Source organism: Vollenhovia emeryi, unplaced genomic scaffold (assembly GCF_000949405.1).
Source record: "Vollenhovia emeryi isolate VEMERY1.0 unplaced genomic scaffold, V.emery_V1.0 DF939145.1, whole genome shotgun sequence".
Taxonomy (NCBI): domain Eukaryota; kingdom Metazoa; phylum Arthropoda; class Insecta; order Hymenoptera; family Formicidae; genus Vollenhovia; species Vollenhovia emeryi.
The window spans coordinates 1,697,450-1,706,070 of NW_011967221.1; the positions used below are offsets into that span (position 1 = coordinate 1,697,450).

Here is an 8,621-nt window from a genome sequence, read left to right on the forward strand (position 1 = left end):
GGTGCAGTTTCCCGGACGTACACTCGTCCGTAGGATGGTTTTCAGGGGAAAATTCAGCAGCGGGGCGGCACAAGGGAGGGGGTGACAGACCGAGAGGAATCCTGCGCGAAGGTGGAGTCCCAGAATCTCCCAAAAAAAGAAACGGGAGAGTCGCGGTGAGAGTGACGGAGAACGAGCGAAAGAGAGCGAGATAGAGACGCGGCGGTCGGGGTGACGTAGGAAACGGAGGAAGAGGAGGAGGAGGAGGAGGAGGAGGAGGAGGGGAGGGGAGGTGGAGAGAGGGGGTGGAGGGATAGGAGGGAGAGAGAGGAAATGGGCCGAATGAGAGCATGAACTGAGCGAGAGAGACAGCGAGGTCCCAAGAGCATCCCCGTTTAGCGAAAGGAACAGGGACCCCGGCGGCGTGGTGGCAGGATCGACGACGGGGGTGGTGGAGAAAGAGAAGGTGTCGCGGGGGTGGGTTTCGTACGGCCAAGGCAGTGGAGCCGCGGACAGTCGCCTCGACGCTACCATCTCTCTCAGTTGCTCCACAGTTTCCAGACTCGGCGGACAGGCAGGCAGGTTAGTGAATCCAATTCTCGTTCATTCACCAGCCAGCGCGTCGTCCCTCCGTCGCGCCCGTCCCATCCGCTCTCCATTTCCGCGCGCAACCTCTCTTCTCTTTCTCGCGCTCTCTTCGATTCGCACATCCGCGGCTGTTACACCCGCGCGTCGCGTTTCACGTGTCATTCTACCGGCGACCGCGACATTTTCCCCAGAGGCTCGGTGCTTTTCCCGCGGGATAATAGAAAGAAAAAAAAGAACGCGCGCGAGACAACATGTCGGAGGATCAAGCTCCGGAGGCGGTTACCTCGGACAAGTCGCGAGGAAGGGCGAGGCATCGCGGAGACTCCGAATGTCATAACTGACGTGCGTTTCGCGCTCCTCGCCGATTAAACGCGAATTAGGCGTTCGCGCTCTTGGTGACGCACAACCTGTTATGTCAACGTTATACATAAGAGGCCGCGACGCTGGCGTATGGGGACGGGCGTCGGGATTCTGAACCGACGAGGAGGAATGTAATTGTGTCTAATGAGATTGCCGGAATTAGAGCGGGAGAATTAGAACAGAGGCGTAGTTCGCGCAAGACACGAAATGTCATACGTGAAACCGAGTGACGAATGACGGATGTAACTTTTCGATAGGCGAGTTCATCGATCGGGCTCTGGTGGTGGGCGATTTTTTATTTTAAAGAAATTAAAACCTTCTAACATATCCGATTGGATTCTGATCTACAACTACTTTACGATTACAGTTCTCTCGCGAAGACAATAGTCTCCGAGAGCTTTTTAAACGGATGCTCTGAGAAATTATATTGTAATTATGTTAATGATTCATTGAATTAATAACCATTGATTAAAAACATATGTTATAAATAACATGTATGTTAGAGGAAATATAGAGAGTTATATGGATCAAAAATATAAATCACAGATTCTATGCAAAGCGGAGAAATATAAATTAAATTCACAGAGAGAGAGAGAGAGAGTGAGTGAGAGGGGGGAGACGAGGGGGGAGAAAGAGAGAGCCTTAGTTACGCTTCGTCTTACAAAGTTTGCAAATAAATATTGTAAGGTATCGAGATATATTATCGCAAATCTATCGAACGCAGCGACAAGCTGTCCTAGATTCGCTAAGGTTCAAGATTCGTTTTCCCACTCATTGTCAGATAATAGCAAGCGTAACCTTGAACGAGAATAGAATATTTTATGATTAACACCGTGCGAATCGCTACGTCCATATATATGTGTGTGTGTATAGAGTGTATGTATATATATACACACACACATATATATATATATATTTATATATATGAATGGTCATGAAACCCTTATCGCTCCATTCGGATCGAAAGTAGGTCAGTTCCAAAATTGGAAGCCGTCGATCGGCACGGAAAAGTGTTGGTGCGTTTTTTAACATATGGCATATCCCACGCATGGACGACGAAATGCCGATAGACTGTTATTCGCGTTGTTTGCTCGCTCCGGATAAAGTGTCTACATATTCCGCGCATTGGTAGCTCGGGATGGCGCACTTTAAAGCCCGGTACCAGATCAGCGAAAGAAAAGGAGTTGCGGGGAAACGCAGACGCGCGAATCGCATTTGGACTCGAGTAGATTACACATCATCGCGCGAAATATCGATGGGTTTTGCATCCTAATTACGCGCTCCACTGTCGGCCATTAATCACGGTTTAACTTTGCTAGACCGCGTTGATACGGCGCCACAATGAACAAACACGAGGCAAACGCGATAATACCCCTCGCGTTAGTCTAATGTGAACTGACAACATTTGCAAAATGTCAGCCGCGCACGGATGACGCATTTTGCGTAACTCTACTCTCGCGAGCTATCTGATTGCATTTCGATTAATCGTGCAAAATTCTACAAAATATCAATAGTCAACAAGATAGCGAGAGGCAATTAAAGCGTAATCGTGTAATTTAATAGAAATTTACCTTGCGGAAACTATACCGCAGTAATATTTTACACTGTTTTCGGAGTCAATATTGAGGATTTTATTATTACAATCTTTTTATAGACAATAGATTCTATTTCATTTCATTATGTGTATGTCTTTACTTGTCTTTACTTGTAAGCGTGATCGTAATACAATATATGTAAAGGAAAACTATAAAAGTGTCGAACAAGGAAAATGAAATTTTGGATATACAATAAATCCGAATTAAACTGTTATGATGAAAGAATGACAAATATTTTGCAATCCGCATCGTTGATATTTCGCAAGCAGCAAATAATTCGGGTTGACTGTATCTGTCGGATTCGAACCTCACTTGTTGCAACCTTTCCATTTCGACGTGTTGGCATGAAAAGGGCTTACGAGAAAGAGCGCGTCATTTTTCGTCCCCCCTTTCGCCTAGCAAATCGGCTTAGCTTTTCGTTATTTCCCTGTCGAGGCCCGTATGATTTATGAACCTCGCCGGCAACGTAATTCCTACGGAACCGTGATCGAACATGACGTATTTCACAGATAGAAGAGGAGATCGTTGCAACGATTTGCGCAACAGAGACCTTAAATCGACACTTAAATAATTGGACCGTCCGCGCGGTTTTTATTGTCACGCCTCGTCAATATCAGAAACTGCAGAATAGTTTTTATTCGATCCAGTTTCTGAGAAACGGTCCTTATTTCGTAAACGTGAATAAATATCAATATTATTTAAAAGTTCGTCTCCAGTGCAATGAAAAGTATTGGCGGAAGAAAGTAAATTATTCGATCTATAACTAACGTCTACCAACGATTTGTCATTATCAGTACGTAATAAAAACGCAAAAAATGTTGCATTACTTTGTCATAAAATAATAAAAGTGAAAGATTTATTATGAGGCAACTTGTACGTATAATAAGATTATATGATATAAATACAGAAGGCATGTATGTATAAAAGCTACAAATAAATAAGTTAATTGAGAATATCATTTCACGAGAGAAAAATATTCTGACTAATTGGAACTTCTATATATTAATATATTGATTTAAAAGTGTGCCAGCATATAATAGTACTAAAAAAACACAAGAGAAATGATAAAATTTTTCATTGCAAACGCGAAAAGTTACAAAGCAATAAATCGATTGCGGTAATTTGCGAGAGTTATTTTTAACATAATTTTTAATTGGAAAAAATTTTTATTCAATCTGCAGTGGATGTGCTTCCAATATCAATTAAATCATCCACAACATCCGACTATCCGAAATAAGAAGTGACTTTATCTAAACCTGTTGCACTTAAATTATTCGGTAAATAGAATGTATCATTTTTTAAAGTCATATTTTTTACTTTTATTCATGTGACCTTTGCAAGTTTATTGCTTATCGATAAAATATGCACGAATATTGTTTGTATCTTTAGCATTTCTATTTGTTTTACAATTAGATATTAAGTTTATTGTTATCGCGACGATTTCGTTCTTTTTCTTCTGAACAAAGACGCAGATAAAATCTGATGCGCAAAGATGAAAAAACACGAAATCGAGAGGTGTGCGATTGTGCTGGCATGCGGGGGCGTTTGGAGATTTACGATCGAATCGTATATTCGCAGCATTTACTGTTATCTCTTTTATATTGATGCGCTGTTTAGCACATCTATCATCCAGAACCGTCACGCTGGGTCGCAAGAGTCCTTTTATTGCGTGCGATGGCATATTGATATGGTAAAAGGGTCACGCTAGATAAAAATCAGGTTTCACAAACTTTTGAAATCCCCTCTGTTTATAACGTAGATCCGTTTTAAAATTTTTTCCAACTTTGGATTTTTATCTAAACGAGTAAGATTTTGTTATCCTCCCCGCCCCCCAATTTCTCATCATTTGCCACCACAAAAGGGAGAGAGAGAAAGCCAATAACATTTTTCTTGCCGGTAGTTTGAAAATAAAAATATATCACAGATTTAAAGGATTAACACTCTATCACGGTTCTTAGTCCTTGTACTTATCAAATATTTGAGCCAAACGAATTTTTATTAAAAAATATATTAATTAACTACAGACTCTCAATATTAAAATTAGGGAGTAACAAGAGAAAAGTAGGTCTTGAGAGACAAACGCGGTTTATTTGTTAATTTCACGTTCTCTGAACTTTGTGTGGATTGCGTTTTTCTTTTGTTAGTTAATTCTATCACTTATAGTTTAAATTTGATGAATACTAGCTGATTTTTTATGATATTTTCACTCAAAAACTGTGCTCATCATATATAATAAATTTTTGACAATTACCTTGTAGTAGTCAGAAAATATAAGATTATTACATTTATTTCTTATTACGTCGTTAAAGATGGTTCAAAGTAGAGCCAAAACGTACAAATTGTAGTTCGTATTGCAATGTAAATCAAAGTTAAATGAAATTCGCCTACTCACGTACAAATAACGGCGTTTGACTCTCAAGGGATTTACTTTTCCTTTGTTACTTCCTAGTTTTAAAATTATTAAATATAAGAAGACACAATCACAGTTGTATTACATAGAGAATCCAAAAATTATAATTATTATAGTTGGACATTGATGTATGAAACTTGATATACTCTTTAAAAAAATTGTAAAAAGATAGAAAATATAATTTATTTTTATAAATAAAGAACTGACACTCTTAATTAAAAGTAATAATATATAAGTATATAAATTTTAAAGAAACTCGCGAACTCTCCTTGCGGTTCGTCAAATTCTAGTTAGCATACGAAAAGTAAAGGTAAAATTTTATACAAATGTTTTTTTCACTAATGATATGGTATTCCAATAAAAATATCATGGTTAAATAAACATAATTTATTACAAAAATTGAATGTACATTTAAGGTATATTATAAATGCTGATTATAATGCACTATAGTTCAGGTATTTTTTTATTTTTACTAAAAACCGTAGGGGAGACCGGGACAAGTTGGCTATAGGGGTAAAATGACACATTGCTTATATCTTGTTTATTTTTAAAAAAAATTCAGAATCAAGCAAGTGGGGAGTATAAAACCATCTTTGACACATATGACGTAAATTGCATTTTAGTATGAACAACAGTTATGAAATAATGACGTTAATTTGTATTCTTAACTGTGGAAGTAGATTTTCACAATCTCCAAAATTTCTTTATATTATTGATAAACGTAGAATAATTTTATGTTAACTGCTATCAGTTCGAAAATATAATTAGTTGACATTTTAATGAACTTTTCAATAATATTATTTACATCGTATTTTACATATATGATCCGAAAAAAACTTTACTAGCTTTGGGGTATGTTAACCCCAGTGAGAAATGATTCGTCGATCGACGTCGAAATGGTGTCGAATCGACGTCAATTCGCCGGTGTCGATGTCGATTCGACGTCGCTTCGACGTCGATCGACGAATCATTTCTCACTGGGACACAAAAAGAATGGGGTAAGTTGACACGTCACGTTCAAACTCGCCTCGAGTCGTGGCGCACGTGTTCTACCTATTTTAAGTACGTATAATGTAGTTCTATACGTGGATACGTCTTTCAATTAGTTTAGTTTAGTTAAGTCAACTTATCCGATAGTTTATTCTTTTCATTTATATGAAGTTATTGAAATGCGAAATTATAAAAGAAAAACTAACCGATCCAGGACTTCTTCTAACGTAATGGTAAAAGCTGTCAGAAGTGTAAAAATAAAAGGCAGGTCCATAAGAAGTGTTGCAAAAGATTTTGATATTCCTTTTCGCACCTTGAGTCGTTATTGTAAGAAGATTACGGAAACAGATGTAAAAGATATTGTATCAGATATTTCTTTTCATGTTGGATATAGTTAATGCAAAATGATGTATCAATAATACAGTTGAATAAATTTTCTTATTTTTCTGTTGTCAAAGGATTGTACTTTCAAATTTTTCTAAAGATACGCACAAACTATTGTAAACAAAAAAAAGAAAAAATAAAATGTAAAAAGTGTGCTCACTTACCCCGGTCTCCCCTATATTGTGCTGTTTACCCCTTTAAGATATTAAAAAAGGAATAACTTTACTGGTTCTCTATGGAACAATCGATCGTGCACAAGAAATGATCATAAATCTTTATGCAACATAAAGTGTCAAAATCGAGTACGCAGGTGTTGCAGTTAAGTGCGCATTTATTTCTTTACTCGCTATAATCCAGAAAAAAACGAATTTAATAAAAATCCGTAACGTTCATCCTACCAACGCTATTGGTAGTTTATTGATTTTTATTTAACTCCTTTTTTAATCAACGAACCTTTACAACTGAAAGTAAAGGAAAATCTAAATAGAAAAATACCGATAAAAACAGAGAAATCTGTTGATTCTGGTAAACGTAGCTTTATAACACGTCAAAGCAACTTTTTTTTGCCTTCATTTCTAGACAATGCTCCCAGCAATACAAATTCCAAATGCCCTTAGACGCGAGAGATTTGACAATAAACTAAACTTTTCTCCATTCGTTTTTGTCGGTTTAAATGTTCTTACAAGTGTGTTTATTTTATTTTGAGCAATTTGATCAATATTTAAGATAAAATTGATTATACGATCAAATGTGAAAAGAGTGAAAAGTAAGTTACGCAAAATTAAATTATTAATTTTCTGCTATGCAGGAAACTAATAAATCTTTCGATTCATTATTTTTCATCCAGTGAGCGATAAGAAAAACAGGACGATATTACGGACAGGTAGGAAAACTTTTTATCTCTCGAGATTGCGAGCTAGTTTTTGGGCTACATCAATTCTTGTCCAATAAATTTGTAATTAAAAGACGATCTGCTCCTTGCAAATGGTGAATACTAGGCTGACCGCGAAGGCTTATGCCCGTCGCATTTGTACCAAGCGGTGTCATTGTAACAATAAGGAGAACAAGATAGATTGCCTTTAACTCGTTGGGGGAACAAATACGACGAGTCTGTCGCACGTGGCTTACGAAGTACTACTTGACTTTAGGCTCGCGTTCTGCAGCCTGGAAATAACCTACCTTTGAATTGTCGCCGGGAATAATTTGCCTTATACAACTTCGGCATATGTACCGTCGACAGTTCTCGAGAGAGAACTCTAAAGCTAACAAATTACCGGTTGAATGGCAAATACCTTTTGCGAGTGCGACTGCAAACTAGTGCATCACCGTCGTAGCGATTAGTCTCCAATGGTAACGAGTGGCTAAACGCACAACGGATGAATGGGCGAGATTCAAACGACACTAATTTTACTTCTATGCAATTTATTATTGCTACTAACATTATCAATTGTTAATCGAATTAATTCAATTGTAAAATAAAATGCGATTTATCTCCACCCGCCTATTACAATTCAACTTATAATAGCTTCTACCATCCAACTTCCAAGCATTGTAAATTAACGTGTTAATATAATTTCTTAAATGAGAATTTCACAATTTCGAACTTTGCATTGCAATATCCCCACTCATGGGGCACGTAGGAGAAAAATAAAAACACTTTTACTATACAAATCGAACCCAAGCTGTCGATTAAGTCCACTTAGAAGTTTATCGGATCAGCCGTTGTTGAGATCCGAAAATCTGAGGGCCTGCCAACTCGCGTACTCGCGTAAACTACACGGTCGGACTCGCGCGCGCGGTTCTAGCCACGCTTATACTTTGCGCGAGACACTACCGTGCCTCGTGATACACTTATATCGCTGTGTAATTAAATCAATGAATGTAATACATTGTGTGATTAAATTAATAAATGCAATAATAAATGTAAGACATTACGGAAAGCACGTACGGCGTGCAAGCTTGCCATTCGCACGTTAATTTAGATCGCCTCTCTTCGATTAAGTATGCTTAAGAAATAGGAGATAAATTTTCCCGATCTTATACAATAGTATTAACATGATGTAATGTAACTGACAATAATATATTATATACAGGGTGTTATGTAATACCCGCATCAACGCTTATTGTGGGATAGAGTGGACTAGACTAAGTCGAAAAGTCCTCTACCATTTTGCAATTTTCGCAAAAGTCAGCGAGTTATTAATTATTAAAAATCGCTGTCTTAGGCCGGCCCACTGCCCAATTCAAACGTGCGGCGAGATCGATCGATCGTTACTAGGCGCGCAGAGAGTTGTAACGATCGATCGATCTCGCCG

The 8,621-nt window shown here is 38.0% G+C and overlaps 1 protein-coding gene across 1 annotated transcript in view; it reads left to right on the forward strand.

Annotated features, from left to right (window-relative positions):
* The first annotated feature begins 478 nt into the window (after positions 1 to 478).
* Positions 479 to 8,621, forward strand: part of LOC105566337 — a 25,586-nt gene continuing 17,443 nt past the window's right edge. The window contains exon 1 of the mRNA XM_012020252.1: positions 479 to 561. The gene's annotated coding sequence lies outside the window, so the exon portion shown is untranslated. The remainder of the gene's footprint in view (positions 562 to 8,621) is intronic.